Source organism: Heterodontus francisci, chromosome 21 (genome assembly GCF_036365525.1).
Source record: "Heterodontus francisci isolate sHetFra1 chromosome 21, sHetFra1.hap1, whole genome shotgun sequence".
Taxonomy (NCBI): Eukaryota; Metazoa; Chordata; class Chondrichthyes; order Heterodontiformes; family Heterodontidae; genus Heterodontus; species Heterodontus francisci.
In genome coordinates, this window is record NC_090391.1 from 57,702,154 (window position 1) to 57,721,080 (window position 18,927).

Consider the following 18,927-nt stretch of genomic DNA (forward strand, 5'->3'; position numbering starts at 1 on the left):
AGTTAGGTGTTTGATGACCAGCACGGACATGATGGGCCAAAGGGCCTTGTTTCTGTGCTGTATAACTCTATGGCACTGACATAGGCACACACAGTCCCCAGAAATGCAGTGAACACGGACACACACTGACCTTAGAAACCCTGACGCCAGCCGCACACTGACCCCCGAAACACATTGACCTCAGACAAGCACTGACCCCAGAAACACACTGACCCCTGATGCACAGAGACCCCTGACACACATGACAACCAGACACACACTGGCACCAGAAACACACTGACCCCTGATGCACACAGACCCCTGACACACATGGACACGAGACACACACTGGCACCAGAAACACACTGACGGCAGACACACCCTGACCCCTGACCCCAGGCAAACACCGACCACATCCACACACTGACCCCAGCCACCCACTGACCGCTAACCCCAGACACACGCTGATCACAGAAACACACTGACCCCAGAAACAGAGTGAACACTGACCCCCGACCCGAGACACACACTAGCCACAGAAACACACTGACCCCGGACACACATTGAATCCAGAAACACACTGACCCCGGACACACATTGACTCCAGAAACACACTGACCCCACACACACACTGATCGCAGATGCACATTGACCCCAGAAACTAACTGAACCCAGACAGACACTGACCCCAGAAGCGCACTGACCCCAGACAAACACTGACAGCAGATCGACATTGACATCAGGAACACACTGACGCCAGACAAGCACTGACCGCAAACACACGCTGACCCCTGACCCCAGACAAACATCGACCTCAGACACACGTTGACCCCAGACACACACTGGCAACTGACCCTGACCCTAGATACACAGTGGCATCAGAAACACATTGACACCAGTCACACAGTGACCCCAGAAATACAGTGCACACAGACACACACTGTCCCCAGAAACAGTGATGCCAGTCGCAAACTGACACAAGAGGCACATTGACCTTACACAGACACTGATCCCAGATACACACTGACCCCTGACCCAAGACATATAGTGACGGCAGACACACACTGACCCAATACACGTGCAGCCCCCTGACCACAGGCACACAGTGACCCCTGGTCACACACAGGCCCCAGACACAAACTGACCCCAGACAGGCACTGACCCCTGACAAACACTGATCCAAGACACACACTGACCCCAGAAACACACTGCCCCTGACACACACAGACACCAGACACACAAAGGCAACAGAAACACACACGAACCCTGGACCCCAGGCAAACAGAAACCACAGCCACACACTGACCCTAGCCACTCATTGACCACTGACCACAGACACACGCTGATCCTAGAAAGACGCACGCCCAAGACACAGACTGAACCCTGACCCCTGACCCCACCACACATGCCACCTTAGACACGCACTACTTGCAGAAACAGACTGAACCATGCGCCCGACCCGAGTCACACACTGACCACAGTAGCACACTGACCACAGACACAGACTGTCTACAGAAACACAGTGACCCCTTATCCCAGACTCACACTGACCCAGAATCACTACGAACCCAGACACACGCTGACGTCAGACACTTTCGGACACCTGACCCCAGGCAGCCACGGACCCCAATACTCACTGAACCAAGATACACACTGATGACAGATACACAATGACATGAGAAATACACTGACCCCAGATACACATTGACCGCAAACATGCACTGACCGCAAACACACCCTGACCCCAGACAAACCCTGACCTCAAAAACACACTGACACCAGACACAGACTGACAGCAGACCCTGACCACAGACACACACTGACCACAGAAATACACAGACCCAAGGAACACACTGACCTGAACACACACTGACCCCAGGCACACATTGACCACAGAGACACATTGACTGCCGACAAACACTGACCCCAGACGCACACTGACCCCAGAAAAAACTGAACCAAGAAACTCACTGACCCCAAAAACACACTGAACCAAGACACACATTGACACCAGGAATAGACTGACCCAAGTGCTACACTGACCCCAGAAACACACTGTCACCAGAAATACACTGACACCAGAAATACATTGAACCAAGTGATACATTGACCACAGACACACACTGACACCAGGAATACACTGAGGCCAAACAAATATTGACCCCGAAACCCAATGACTCCAGATACACATTGAAATCAGACACACACTGAGCGCTGAACCTGACCGCTGAAACCCACTAACCCCAGCAACACAATGACCCCAGACGTACACTGACACAAGACACACTCTGACCCCTGATACCCGACACTCTGACCCCAGAACCGCACTGACCCCAGACTCATGCTGAATCCAGATCCTGGACAACAGGAACATACTGACCCCTGACCACAGACAGACACTGACCTCAGAGAAGCAGTGACGCAAGCCACACACTGACCCCAGGAACAGACTGACGCCAAACACACATTGCTCCCGAAACACGCTGACCACAGAGAGACACTGAGCCCTGAAGAACAATGACCCCTGACCACAGACACACACTGACCCCATTCACACAATGACCCTAGACAGACTGAGCCCAGAACCACAATGACCCCTCACCTCAGACAGACATACTGACCCCTGACACCAGACACAAAATGACCCAAGAAACACACAGATCCCAGACACACACTATGCCAGAAAAAAAACACTTCACCAAGAGACACACTGACCCCAGACACACACTGAATCCAGAAACACCCTGAAGCCAGAAACACAGTGGCCCCAAAACACAATGCCCCCAGATGCACACTGACCTCATACACACACTGACACTGACCCCAGACAAACACCTACCTCAGTCACAAATTGAGCCCTGACCTCTGACCCTGACCCCAGACACACATTGACCCATGAACTCTGACCCCAGACACGCATTGACCCCAGAGACACGCTGACCTCAGAATCACACGGACCCCAGCGAGATACTGACCTTGACAATGATACACCCCTGACTTTAGACACAGGCTGACTGCTGACCCCAGACACAAGACACACACTGAACCCAGACTCATGCTGAACCCAGGCACACACTGATCGTCGTACACCTGACTGCTGAAACAGACTGACCCCAGCAAGACAATCACACCAGACGCACACTGACGCCAGTAACACTCTGCCCTGGACACATGCTAACCCCAGAAACACACAGAACGCAGAAGCACACTGACACCTGACACACGTAACCACCTAACCCATCCACAATGACCCTGACCCCAGGCACACACTGACATCCGAAACTCACTGGTATCAGGCACAGACTGAACTCTAGCACCGCATACCAAAAACACACTGACCACTGACCTCAGACACATTCTGACCCCAGAAACACCGTGACTCAGGAATCACACTGACCCCAGTAACACACAGGGCCCAGACAGACACTGACTCCAGAAACACGCTGACCCTGAACCCAGACAGACCTTGACCCCAAAAACACAATGACCCCAGACAGACACTGACTCCAGAAATACAATGACCCCAGACACACACTGACCCCAGAAACACAATGACCCCAGACACACACTGACCGCAGAAATACACTGACCCCAGACACACACTGACCCCAGAAACACACTGACCCCAGACACACACTGACTCCAGAAACACAATGACCCTGAACCCAGACAGACCCTGACCCCAGAAACACAATGACGCCAGACTTACATGACCCCTACACACACTGACCTCAGAAACGCACTGATCCTAGAACCTCATTGACCCTTGACACAAATGACCAAATGAGCACAGAAAAAATGACCTTGGAGTGCAGACACCGACCGAGCCCATAATCCCACTGACACCAGACACAGACTGAAACCGGGTAAAGGACACCAGAAACAACCAGACCCCAGACTACAGACACGCACTGACCTCAGAAACGCAGTGACCTCCAAATAAACAACGATCCCAGACACAAACCGATCACAGATAGGCACTGACCCCAGAAACACATTGACCCCAGAAACAGAGTGATCCGAGACACACACAGACCGAGAAATACACTGATGCCAGACACACACTTGTCCTGAAGCAGACAGATTCCAGACAGACACTGAGTCCTGAAGCACAATGACACCTGACCCACAGACACACACTGACCTCAGAAACACCATGACCCCCGGACAAACTGAACCTTGACACACATAGCCACCTGACCCCAGACACAGTTACCCTTGACCCCTGGCACGTACTGAGCCCTGAATCACACTGACCTCAGACACAGACTGAGCCCTGATCCCGGACACCAGAAACACTTTGACCCGTGACCATAGGCACTCTCTAATCTCAGAAACATACCAACGCCATGCACACGCTTATCCAGAAAAGCACTGACCTCAGACAGACGCACACCCCTGAAATACCATGACTTCTGACGCCAGACATACGCGGACCACAGAATCACACTGACTCCTGACACAAGATGTCCGTTGACTTCAAACACGTACTGGCCCCAGACACACACTGTTACCTGATCCCGCACAGACACCGACCACAGGCACACAGTGACCTCAGACACAGATTGATCCCTGACCTCTGATCCCTGGCACACACTGACTGTAGAAACACAATGATCCCAGACACACACTGACCCCAGAAACTCAATGACCCCATTCACACACTGACCGCAGAAACACACTGACCCCAGGCACACACATATACCTGAATCATATTGACTCCAAGCTCTCACTGACCCCCGAAGCACAATGAATCCAGATACACACTGACCCTAGAAGCACAATGACCCCAGACACACACTGACCCCAGAAACAGAATGACACCAGACACACACTGACCCCAGAAACACAATGACCCCAGAAACACAATGGCCCCAGACATACACTGGCCACAGAAACGCAATGACACCACATATGCACTGACTCCAAAATACACTGATCCTAGAGACTCAATGACTCTTGACGCACATAGCCAGACAAACTGACCCTAGACCAAAGACACCGACTGAGCCCACAAACACACTGACCCGAGACACAGACTAAATCCAGATCCTGGTCACCAGAAACACACTGATCCCAGACCACAGCCACACACTGACCTCAGAAACACAATGATCCAAGACACACACTGACTGCAGAAACACACTGACCCCAAGCACACATTGATACCTGAAACACATTGACTTCAGACACACACTTACCTCAGAAACACAATGGCCCCGGACACAGACTGACCCAAGAGGCACACTGCTAACAGAGACGCAATAACGCTTGACATGCATAGCCATCTGACCACAGACACACACTGACCCCAGACACAGAGTGAATGCTGACCTCGACACAAGAAACATATTGACTCAGTCACACACTGGTCCCTCACACACACTGACACCAGACATGCTCTGACACCTGATCCCGGACAGACACCGACCACTGACACACACTGACACAGGACTCACACTGACATTGATCCCAGACACAGACCAACATTAGAGAGAACTTGACCCCTGACAGACACTGAATCCTGATCTCTGAATACAGACACGCATTGACCCCAGGAACACGCTGACCCCTGACCCCAGACACATATTGACATCAGAAACACACTCGCCACAGACATAAACAGATCCATTAACCCAGGCACACACTGACCCCAGAAACGCACAGTCTTCAGATGCACACTGACCTCAGAAACGCTCTGACTCCTGACGCAAAGACACCCGGCCATAGGCACACACTGACACAGAACACATACTGACACTGACCCCAGGCAAACACCAACCTCAGAAACATGCTGACCCCAGGCACACACTGAGCGCTCACCCCTGACCCCTGAAACATAATGATCCCTCACATGCACTGAGCCTTGAGATCAGACATCCACCAATCGCATGCACACCCGGACCCCTGACCACAGAGAAACACCAACCTCAGATGCATACTGACCTCAGACATACATTGATGGTTGACCCCTGACCCCAGACGCCCACTGATCCAAGAAATATACTGACCCCAGAAGCACACTGACCCCGACGCGCATTAACCCTCGAAATACACTGACGCCAGACATATACTGACCACTCACACCGGATTCTAGGCACACGCTGATATCAGAAACACACAGACCCAGGCTCCCAGACACAAACTGACCCCAGACAAACTGACCACAGACACGTACTACAAAACAAAGAACAAAGAAAATTACAGCACAGGAACAGGCCCTTCGGCCCTCCAAGCCTGCGCTGATCCAGATCCTCTATCTAAACATGTCGCCTATTTTCCAAGGGTCTGTATCTCATTGCTTCTTGCCCATTCATGTATCTGTCTAGATACATATTAAAAGACGCTATCATGCCCGCGTCTACCACCTCCGCTGGCAACGCGTTCCAGGCACCCATCACCCTCTGCATAAAGAACTTTCCACGCATATCACCCCTAAACTTTTCCCCTCTCACTTTGAACTCGTGACCCCGAGTAATTGAATCCCCCACTCTGGGAAAAAGCTTCTTGCTATCTACTGACTCCTGATCACAGACGCAAACTGACACCTGAAAGACACAGCGACACTGACCCCAGAAACTCGCTGATGCCAGACACGCACTGGCCCCTGACCCGAGACACACAATGACCCCTGACCAGAGACACAAACTCAACACAGACACACCCTGACGCCAGGCCCCAAAGACTCCTGACCCCAGACACACACTAACCTTTGACCAGAGACACACACTAAATACAGACACACATCGAACCCAGACACCACTGGCCCTGCACCCCAGACGCACACTGAACGCTGACCAGAGACACACTGACGCCAGACAGGCATTGAATCCTGATCTCTGAATCCAGACACACATTGACCCCAGAAACACACTGACCCCTGAAATAAACTGATCCCTCACCTCAGACACGCACTGACCCCAGAAACACATTATCTTCATATGCACACTGACCTCAGACACACTCAGACCCCTGACATACACTGACATCTGATCCCGGACAGTCGCCGTCCAGAGGCACACGCTGGCACAGAACAGACACTGACACTGACCCCCGACAAGCACCGACGTCAGACACCTGGCAGCAGACCCACACTGAATCGTGACACAATTGGACCCCTGACCTCAGACAAACTGATCCCTGGCCCCGGATACAACCTGAACCCTGGCCCCAGACGCAAGCCAACTTCAGACACACACTGACCCCTTACCCCAGAGTCACACTGACCGCTGACCCCAGACACACTATGAGCCAGACACAAATCAACCCAGATGCACACTGAACCCAGACAGGCACTGATGCCAGACACACACTGACCCCTGACCAGAGACACAAACTGACCCCAGACACACACTGACACCAGGTACCAAAGATTCCTGACCCCAGACATACACTAACGTTTGACCAGAGGCACACACTAAACACAGACACACATTGACGCCACAAACAACTGACCCCGTCCAGCGACATGCACTGACCCCAGACCAGCACTGACCACAGATCACACTGATCACAAAATTACACGGATCCCAATAAAGACACTGTCCCCAGAGACACAAAGACCCCAGGCCCACACTGACCCCAGAAACACACTGACCCCTGGCCGCAGACACACACTGACTCCCGACACAAACTGACCCCAGGTGCAAACGGATTCCAGACCCCAGACAAAAAGTGACGCCGGACGCACACTGGCCGCAAATTAAACTGATCGCAGGCTCATACTGACTCTAAAAATACAGAGACCCCGGACATACACTGAACTCTGATTCCAGACACACACTGAATCTTGAAACACGCAGATCTCAGACACACATGAAGCCCCAAATCATACTGAAGCCAGAGAAACACTGACCCCAAATCACACTGACACCAGGCCAACACTGACACCAGATACATCCTGATCACTGGCCCCAGACACAAACTGTCCACAGACACACACTGATCCCAGAAACACATTAACCCCAGACAATCACTCACCCTAGGAACACACTGACCCCAGACACACACTGAACCCAGACACATACTGATCCCTGGCCCGAGAGACACTCTGACCACAGACAAACACTGACCCCACAAACACACTGACTCCAGACACACACTGACTGCAGACACACACTGACCCCAGAGACACACTATCCCATGCCATCGACACACACTGATCCCAGAAATACACTGGCCCCAGACAAACACTCACCCTCGACACACACTGACCCCAGACGCATTCGATCCCTGGCCGCAGGCATACAGCGATCCAGAAACACCCTGACCCCAGATGCACACTGTGCCCAGAAACATACTGACTCCAGATTCACACTGTCCCCAGAAACATTCTGACTGCAGAAACATAGTGAACCCAGACAGACATCGGCACCAATATCATAATTAACCCAGACACACACTGACTGTAAATCACACTGACCCCAAAATCACACTGTCCCCAGAATCACACTGACCCCGAAAACACACTGACCGCAGAAACACGCTGAACGCATGAACACATTGACCCCAGGCAGACAGCGACCCCAAAATCAAAATGAGACCAGGCACACACTGACCCCAGGCACACACTGACCCCAGACACACAATGACCTCAGACACATAATGACTATAGACACGCAGACACCCACTGATCCACGGTCGCAGACACACACTGACCCAGAAATACACTGACACCAGAAACACACTGACCCCAGAATCACACTGACGCCTGACACATATTGACCCCAGGCACACACTGACTACAGACACAATCTGACCCCAGACACACAATGACTACAGACACACACTATCCGCAGACACATACTGATCCATGTCCGCAGACACACACTGACCCAGAAATACACTGACCCCAGATACAGACTGTCCCCAGAAGCACACTGACCACAGAAAGATACTGTCTCCAGACGGACATCGACCCCAACATCACACTAACCCCCAAATCACAGTGATCCCAGAACGCACTGTCCAGAGAAACACACTGACCTCTGACCCCAGACAGAAACTGACCCCAGACACACACTGATTCCTGTACCCAGACTCACACTGACACCTAATCAAACTGATCCCTGGCCCACACTGACCCTAGAAGCACACTGACCTCTGATTCCAGACACACACTGATCCCAGAAACACACAGACCGCTGGCACAAACTGACTACAATATCACACTGCCCCAGGCCCACATTGAACACAGATACACTCTGATACCTGGCCGCAGACACACATAGATCCCAGACACAAACTGACACCAGACAGACAATGATCCCTGGTCCCAGACACACACTGAACCCAGACCCACACTAACCCCAGAAACACCCTGATCCCAGGAACACACTGTCGCCAGACACACACTGACCCCAGACTCACACTGAAACCTAATCAAACTGATTCCAGGCCCACACTGACCCTAGAAGCACACTGACCTCTGATTCCAGACACACACTGATCCCAGAAACACACAGACCGCTGGCACAAACTGACTACAATATCACACTGCCCCAGGCCCACATTGAACCCAGATAAACTCTGATACCTGGCCGCAGACACACATAGACCCCAGACACAAACTGACACCAGACAGACAATGATCCCTGGCCCCAGACACGCACTGAACCCAGACCCACACTAACCCCAGAAACACCCTGATCCCAGGAACACACTGTCGCCAGACACACACTGACCCCAGACTCACACTGACACCTAATCAAACTGATTTCATGCCCACACTGACCCTAGAAGCACACTGGCCTCTGATTCCAGACACACACTGATCCCAGAAACACACAGACTGCTGGCACAAACTGACTACAAAATCACACTGCCCCAGGCCCACATTGAACCGAGATACACTCTGCTACCTGGCCCCAGGCACACATTGATCGCAGACACACAGTGATAGCTGACCCCAGAAGCAGACAGACCCCAGACGCAAACTGACGCCGGACACACTATGATCCCTGACCCTAGACACACACTGAACCCAGACACACACTAACCCCAGAAACACGCTGATCCCAGCCACACACTGTCGCCAGACACACACTGACCCCAGACACAAACTGTTCGCTGGTCGCAAACTGACACTGACCCCAGGCCCACACTAACCCCAGAAACAAACAGAGCCCAGACACATACTCTCCCCAGAAATACCCTGACCCCAGACAGTCAGTGATCCCTGACCCCAGACGCATACTGACCCCAGACACACACTGACACCAGACACACACTGACTCCCGATTCTGGACAGACATATTCCTCAGGTATACACTGACCACGGAACACACTGAACACTGACCCCAGATACACACCGACTTCAGATACATACTGACCCCAGACACACACTGACGCCAGACACACACTGACACCTGACTCCAAGACACACACTGACCGCAGAAACGTACTGACCCAAGCCACACACTGACCCTTGCCACACAGTAACCCCAAACCACAATGACCACAGACACACACTGACCCTAGAAACATACTGAACCCTGAATCGAGACACATAGTGACCCCAAACACACGCTGACAGCAGATGCATATTGACCCGTGGCCCCAGCCACACACCAACCCCAGACACATACTAACCCTTGACCCCAGACTCGCACTGCCACCAGATACACACTGACCCCTGCACAAAGGCACACAGCGATCCCAGACACACAAGATCCCCTGAGCCCTGATGCAGCTAACCCAAAACACACCGACCCCTGAAACCAGACACACACTGATCCCAGGTACTGAAGTAACTCTGACCTCTGACGCATGATGACCCCAGGCAAAAACCGACCCAGGCAAACACTGACTCCAGACAGCCAATCATCCCAGACACACTCTGATCCTTGACCCGAAATACACACTGACCCCAGATGCATACAGAACCCTGACACATACTGCCCTCATAAACACAAAAATTGCAGAAACACAATGCCGCCAAATACACACTGACCCATGAGCTCAGGAACACACTGACCCCAGAAACTCACTGACTCCAAACACAAACTGACCCCGGACACACACACACCACTGACACACTGACCACCGACACACGCTGACCCATAACGCCAGACACTCGATGAACCCAAAAATCACACTGACCGCAGACACACATTGACACCAGACACACAAGGCCCTCCACTCCTCTAAGATTTGATAAGACAGGGGTATTTTAAACCCCCCTCGAGGGTGGGAACAGGCTTGGCAGCAAAAAGCTTGTTGTGAATCGAATTTATTGAGGTAAACGTAAGGACACGTTTGTTAAGTTCTCAGATAAACCATTGTCACAAACTCAGGCAGTAATTAACAATCTAATACAGATACTACCCGTATTAGAGACCATACGGAAGAACACACAAATCTTTATCTTACAGCTTTGGGTGCTCAATTTTCTCTCTCTGTCTTTCTCTCGCTGTCTCCATGTCTTTCTTTCTTTCTTTCTCTCTCTCTCTCTCTCTCTCTCTCGGTCCCTCGCTCCCTCTCTGGCAATTTCTCTTGTCGTTGTTCAAAATTCTCTGCTGTGCAAGTTGGACTCAATACTACTCCACCTGGGATTAACAAAGGCGTCGATTGAATTGGCCCTTTACTGGTGTGAGAGTGGGAGCTTGTGTGAGAGAGGGACAGACATACAGGGAATGCATGTGTGAGAGAGGCGAACAAGGAGTTTGTTTATAAGAGGCAGACAGGAAGTGATTTTGAAACAAGAGGAAAGCAGTGTGTGTGAGAGAGACAGATAGGGTGTGTTTGTGAGGGAGACAGACAGGGAATGTCTGCGAGAGAGACAGTCAGGGGGGTTGTGTCACAGAGACACGCACACAAACTGAGAGTGCGTGATAGAGACAAAAAGGGAGTTTGCGTATGAGAGAGGCAGACATGGAGTGCGTGTGAGAGTCAGACAGCGAGTGTGTGTATCTGAGAGTAATGGAGTCACAGCGTAATAAAGCACAGAAACAGGCCCTTCGGTCCATCGTGTCCATGTCGGCCTCAAGACCCTAACTACTCTAATCCCATTTTCCAGCACTTGGCCCGTAGCCTTGCATGCTATGGCGTTTCAAGTGTTCATCTAAATACTTCTTAAATGTTCTGAGGATTCCTGCCTCTACCACCTCTTCAGGCAGTGTGTTCCACATTCCAACCACCCTTTGGATGATTTTTTCCTTCAAATGCCCTCGAAGCCAGCTGCCCCGTACCTTAAATCTATGCCCCCTGGTATGGACCCCTCCACTAAGGGAAAATGTTTCTTCCTATCTAACCTATCAATGTCCCTCATAATTTTGCGTGCCTCAATTTTGTATACCTAAGGGGGAGTTGAGGAAGAACTTTTTTACCTAGAGGGTGGTGACGGTCTGGAATGCCCTGCCTGGGAGGGTGGTAGAGGCGGATTGCCTCACATCCTTTAAAAAGTACCTGGATGAGCGCTTGGCATGCCATAACATTCAAGGTTATGGGCTAAGTGCTGGAAAATGGGATTATGTGGACAGGTCACGTGTCTTTAATGCATCGGTGCAGATTCGATGGGCCGAAGGGCCTCTTCTGCACTGTATCATTCTGTGATTCTGTGACTCAATCATATTTGCCTTAGCCTTCTCTGCTTGAAGGAAAGTAATCCTATCTTTTTCTGTCTCTCTTCATAGCTCAAATGCTCCAGCCCAAGCAACATACTGGTTAATCTTCTCTGCACCCTCTCCAGTGCAATCACATCCTTCCGATAGTGTGTTCTCCAGAACTGTACACACTACTCCAGCTGTGGCCTAACTAGCGTTATATACAGCTCCATCATAATCTCCCTGCTCTTATATTCAGTGCTCGGCTAATAAAGGCAAGTAGCCCATATACCTTCCGAACCACCTTATCTCCCTGTGCTGCTGCCTTCAGTGATCTATGGACATGTACCCCAATGTCCCTCTGACCTTCCATACTTGTAGGGTCCTACTATCCATTATATATTCCCTTGCCTTGTTAGTCCTCCCGAAATGCATCACCTCACACTTCTCATGATTAAATTCCATTTGCCATTGCTCCACCCATCTTACCAGCCCATCTATATCGTCCTGTAATCTAAGGCTTTCCTTCTCACTATTTACGACACCAACAATTTTCGTGTCCTCTGTGAACCTACAGAGCATACCTCCTATATTCACGTCTAAATCATTTATGTACGCTACATACAGCAAGGGTCCTTGCACCAGTCACAGCCTTCTACTCGCAAAAAATAACCAGTGACCATTATCCTCTGCCTCCTGCCACTTTTGGATTAAATTTTCCAAATTGCCATGGATCCCATGGAATCTCTTAACCAATCTCCCATGCGGGACCTTATAAAAGCCTTATTGAAGTCCATGTCGACTACATCAACTGCTTTACCCATATCTACACATCTAGTCACCTCCTCGAAAAATTCGATCATGTTTGTTATACACGATACCACCCCCCCCCCTGAAAAAGTCATGCTGACTATCCCTGATTAATCCCTGCCTATTCAACTGGTGATGAATCCTGTCCCTCAGAATGTTTCCAATAGTTTCCCAACTACTGATGTTAGACTCACCGGCCTGATTTATCCCTGATTCACTTCTGGAACAATGGTACCACATTCAATATCCTCCAGCCCTCTGGTACTTCACCCATGGCCACAGAGGATTTAAAAATTTGTGTCAGAACGCCTGCAGTCTCCTCCCTTGCCTCAGATAGCAGCCTGGGATGCATATTACCTGGGCATGGGATTTTTCCACTTTTAAGGCCAATAAAACAGCTAATACTTCCTCCCTTACAATGCTGATATGTTCAAGTGTATCACAACCCCCCTGCCTAATCTCTGCACCTTCATCATCCTTCTCCATAGTGAACACTGATGAAAAGTAATATTTGCAACCTCACCTATATCCTCCGGGTCCACACATAGATTGCCACAAATGTCCCTTACTCTTTCCCTGGTGATCCTTTTGCCCTTAATATACTTCGAAAACGACATTGGATTTTGCTTCACCTTGCCTAACAGTGTTTATTTCATGTCCCCTCTTCACTCTCCTAATAGCTTTTCAAGGTACCCCTCTACAATTTCTATACTCCACTAGTGCTTCTGCTGTTTTCAGCTTCCTTTTTTTTTCTGCTGCAATCCTCTATATCCCTTGAGATGTAAGGTTCCCTGGACTTATTGATTCTACCCTTCACCCTATCGGGTACATGCTGTCGTGGAACCTTGACTGTTCCCCCTTTGGATGACTCACACTTTACTGATGTACACTTTCTGACAAGTAGCTGCTCCCAGTCCACTTTGGCCAGATCCTGTTGAAATCGGCCTTACACCAATGCAGTACCTTTATTTCCCACCCTTCTTTGATCTTTTACGTAACTGCCTTAAATCTTACAGAGTTATGTTCACTATCCCCGAAATGCTCCCCCTTTGACACTTTTACCACTTGTCCAGCTTAATTCCCTAGAATTAGGTCCATTACTGCCCCTTCTCTTGCAGCACTTTCTACTTAGTGGCTCAAAAAACGCCTCTAGAGAGATACAGCACCTCCAGCCCACAGAGTCTGTGCAGACCAGCAACCACCCATTTATAATAATCCATATCCCCTAACACATCCCGACCGTTCTCCTACCTACACTCGGAACAATTTACAATGGACAATGTATTAACCAACCTGCAAGGCTTTGGCTGGGAGACTAGAAACCCACCAGAAACCCACGCAGTTAGAGGGAGAATTTGCAAACTCTGCACAGGCAGCACTCTGAACTGAACGCAGGACGTTGGAGCTAATAGGCTGCAATGCTAACCACTGCACCACTGTGCCGCCCTGTATGCATGTTAAGAATTCTGCTCCTTTAAGACTTTTTTACGAAGACTATCCCAGTTGATATTCGGTCAGTTGAAATCCTGTACGATTATCACCCTATTGTTTTTACGCCTCTCTGAGATTTACCGACATATCAGCTCTGCTGTCTCTCCCTGGCTGTTTTGAGGCCAGTAGTTGACTCCCAGCCAACTGATTGCCCTTTTTTGTTTTTAGGTTCTACCCATATGACCTCATTGGAGGAACTTTCAAACATATCATCCCTTCTTACTGCAGTAATTGACTTTTTGATCAATAGAGCAATGTCACCTCCTCTTTAATATCCTTCAGAGTAACGCCTGATGATTCTATACATTGGAATATTGAGCTGCCAGTCCTGTCCCTCCCTCAACCGTGTCTCTGTGATAGCAATACTATCATAATCCCAATTGCCCTCAATCCCTGCCTTATTAGTAAGTATCCTTGCATTTAAATAGATGCAATCCAAACTTGCATTTTCACTTGTCCGTTAACAGGTCTATATTTGTTCTGCCTTACCAGACTGACTCAGATTCACTTCTAAATTTGACTGTTAGTCACCCTACACTCTGTATCCCATTCCCCATCCACATTATTTTAACCCTTTCCCCCGCCCCCCACCCCCGCACCTCCCACAACCACCAACAACCCGAGCAAACCTCCCAGCAAGGATGTTGTTCCCATTCCATTACAGGTGCAGCACGTCCAACTTGTACAGGTCTCACCTTTGCCAGAAACAGACCCAGTGATCAAGGAAGATAAAGCCCTCCCTCCTGCACCATTTTCTCAGCAACGTATTCATCTGCTCTTTCCTCCTATTCCTATTCTCACTAGCACGTGGCACCAGCAGTAATCCAGAAATTACAACTTTTGCGGTCCTGCTTTTTAATCGCTACCTAGCTCCCTAAATTCCTGTTGCCGGACCTCATCTCTCTTTCTACCTATCTCGTTAGTAACAATGTGTACCACGACCTCTGACTGCACACCACCAACACCCCTGCCCCACCCCCATCCCCAACCTTTCAAAATGTGCTGCAACTGCTCGGTGACATCCTTGACCCTATCTCCAGGGAGGCAACATACCATCCTGGAGTAGCGTTTGCAGCCATAGAAAAGCCTATCTGTACCACTAACGATAGAATCCTCTGTGTCTATAGTTTATCCAACCCTCTTACGGCCTTTTTCCTTCCCTGCTGTGCAGCAGAGCCATCCGTGGTGCCACGAACTTTGCTGTTGCCGCGTTCCACTGGGAGGCCAGCCCCACCACAGTATCCAAAGCGGTATATCTGTTTGAGAGGGGGATGGCCACAGGGTACTCCTGCACAAGCTGCCTGCCACTACTACTCCGCCTGATGGGAACCCGTCCCTTTTCTGCCTGTGCAGCCAAATACCTGCCGTGTGACCACTAAACGTGCTATCCACGACGTCCTCAGCATCGTGATGCTCCACAGTGAATCCACCCGCACCTCCAGCTCCGCATTGCAGGTAGCCAGTAGCTGCAGATAGATACACTTGCTGCACACATGGTCGTCAGGGACTGTGGAAGCGTCCCTGATTTCCCACAGAGCACAGGGGGAGCATATCACGAGTGTGCGCTCTCCTGACATGACTTACCTTTAGATTAATTAGTTACACACTTCAAAAAAATTCTAATTACACTCGGGGCCTTGTTCTACTCCAAACAGTACCCACTGGAACCTAAAGTCCTTAATAAATTACACCAATTAAAAAAAGACTCTTGCGTCGTACTAAGCTTATCACTTGAGGATCTTTTTCTTCAAAATAAAGAAAACTTTCCGCTTCATTTTTATAGCTCATTAAATGCAGTAACAGCTATTATTTACCCAACCAATCACCTTGCAGATTTCCCGTTATGTCACTGCAAGTCTTTTACCCTCTTTTGAATCTCAGCGTGCGCTGAGAGAGACATTGCAAAGGAGAACCAGCCGCTGCTCCTGATCCGCCAGTGTTGCTCCACCCCCAGATAAGTAAGGGCCCCGAGCCTCGCTCTTTATTTCTCGCCGCCAGTCCAGATCAGCTTCCTCCCAGGTCTGGCAGCCGCCGCTTTGCTACCGGTCAGGCAATGTCTTGCTTAAATTTTCAGCTCTTGTCTCAGATCCCTCCATGGTTATGCCCCTCCCTGTATCTCTGATCCCCTCCAACCCCAAACACTCCGTGATCTATGTGCTCCTCTAATTCTGGTGTCTTATACATTCCTGATTTTAATTACACTACCCTTCGTGGTTGCACTTTCAGTTGCCCGGACCACAACCTCTGGAATAACCTCACTCCACCTCTCCGCCTCTGCACCTGGCTCTCCTCCTTTCAGCCACTCATTAAAACTTACCTCTTTGACCAAGCTTTTGCTCATATGACCTAATATCTCCTGTTCCGACTCGGTGTCATATTTGTTTTTATAATGCTACTGCAAAGCACCCTTGGATGATTTATTGAGTCAAGTATTTTACATAAATATAGTTAGACTTGTTGTTGAAGTTTGACACACATTATTTTCCCTAGCATACCCCGGCTGCTTGATATTTATCATTCCATTTTTTTTCCAAGCAACGGATACATTTCGCTTGGATTTTCAACTCTAGAAAAATTCACAACTCACGAAGTATCACAGAATCACAGAATAGAACAGTGCAGAGTCGGCCCTTCGGCCCATCGAGTCTGCACCGATGCATTAAATCACCTGGCCTGTCTACCTAATCCCATTTGCCAGCACCTGGCCCATAGCTTTGAATGTTTTAACGTGCCAATTGCTCATCCAGGTACATTTTAAAGGATGTGAGGCAACCTGCCTCTACCACCATCCCAGGGAAGGCATTTCAGACCGTCACCACACTCTGGGTAAAAAAGTTCTTCCTCAAAACCCCCTTTCACCTCCCGCCCCTCACCTTAAACTTGTGACCCCTCGTAACTGACCCTTCAACTAAGGGGAACAGCTGCTCCCTATACAACCTGTCCATGCCCCTCATAATCTTGTACACCTCAATCAGGTCACCCCTCAGTCTTCTCTGCTCCAGCGAAAACAACCCAAGCCTATCCAACCTTTCTTCACAGCTTAAATGTTCCATCCCAGGCAATATCCTGGTGAATCGCCTCTGCGCCCCTCCAATGCAATCACATCCTTCCTATAATGTGGCGACCAGAATTGCACACAGTACTCCAGCTGTGGCCTTACCAAGGCTCTGCACAACTCCAACATGACCTCCCTGCTTTTGTAATCGATGCCTGGATTGATAAAGGCAAGTGTCCCATATGCCTTTTTCACGACCCTATTAACCTGCCCTTCTGCCTTCAGAGATCCATGGAAAAATACGCCAAGGTCCCTTTGTTCCTCGGAACTTCCCAGTGTCAGGCTATTCATTGAATAAATCAGTGTCACATTACTCCTTCCAAAGTGTATCACCTCATACTTTTCAGGGTTAAATTCCATCTGCCACTTTTCTGCTCATTTGACCATCCCGTCTATATCTTCCTGTAACCTTAGACAGGCCACCTCACTGTTAACCACTCGGCCAATCATTGTGCCAAACGCCAACTTACTGATCCTACCACCCCCCTCCCACCCACACCCACCCCCACATAGTCATTTATGTCGTTCATACAAATGACAAACAATAGGGGACCCAGCACAGATCCCTGTGGTTCGCCACTGGACACTGGCTTCCAGTCACTAAAACAGCCGTCTGTCATCACACTCTGTCTCCTACAGCTAAGCCAATTTTGAATCCACCTTATCAAGTTACCTTGTATCCCATGTGCATTAGATTTCTTGATAAGTCTCCCATGTGGGACCTTGTCAAAGGCTTTGCTGAAATCCATGTAAACTACTTCAACTGCACTACACTTATCTGCACACCTGGTCATATGCTCAAAAAATTAAATCAAGTTTGTTAGGCATGGCCTCCCCCTGACAAAGCCATGCTGACTATTCCTAATCAAAGTTTGCCTCTCCAAGTGGTGATAGATTCCCTCCTTCAGAATTTTATCCATTACTTTAACGAACACTGACGTGAGACTCACTGGTCTGTAGTTACCTGGCTTATCTCTACAACCTTTTTTAAATAGTGGGAATACATTAGCTGTTCTCCAGTCCTCTGGCACCTCCCCCGTGGCCAGAGAG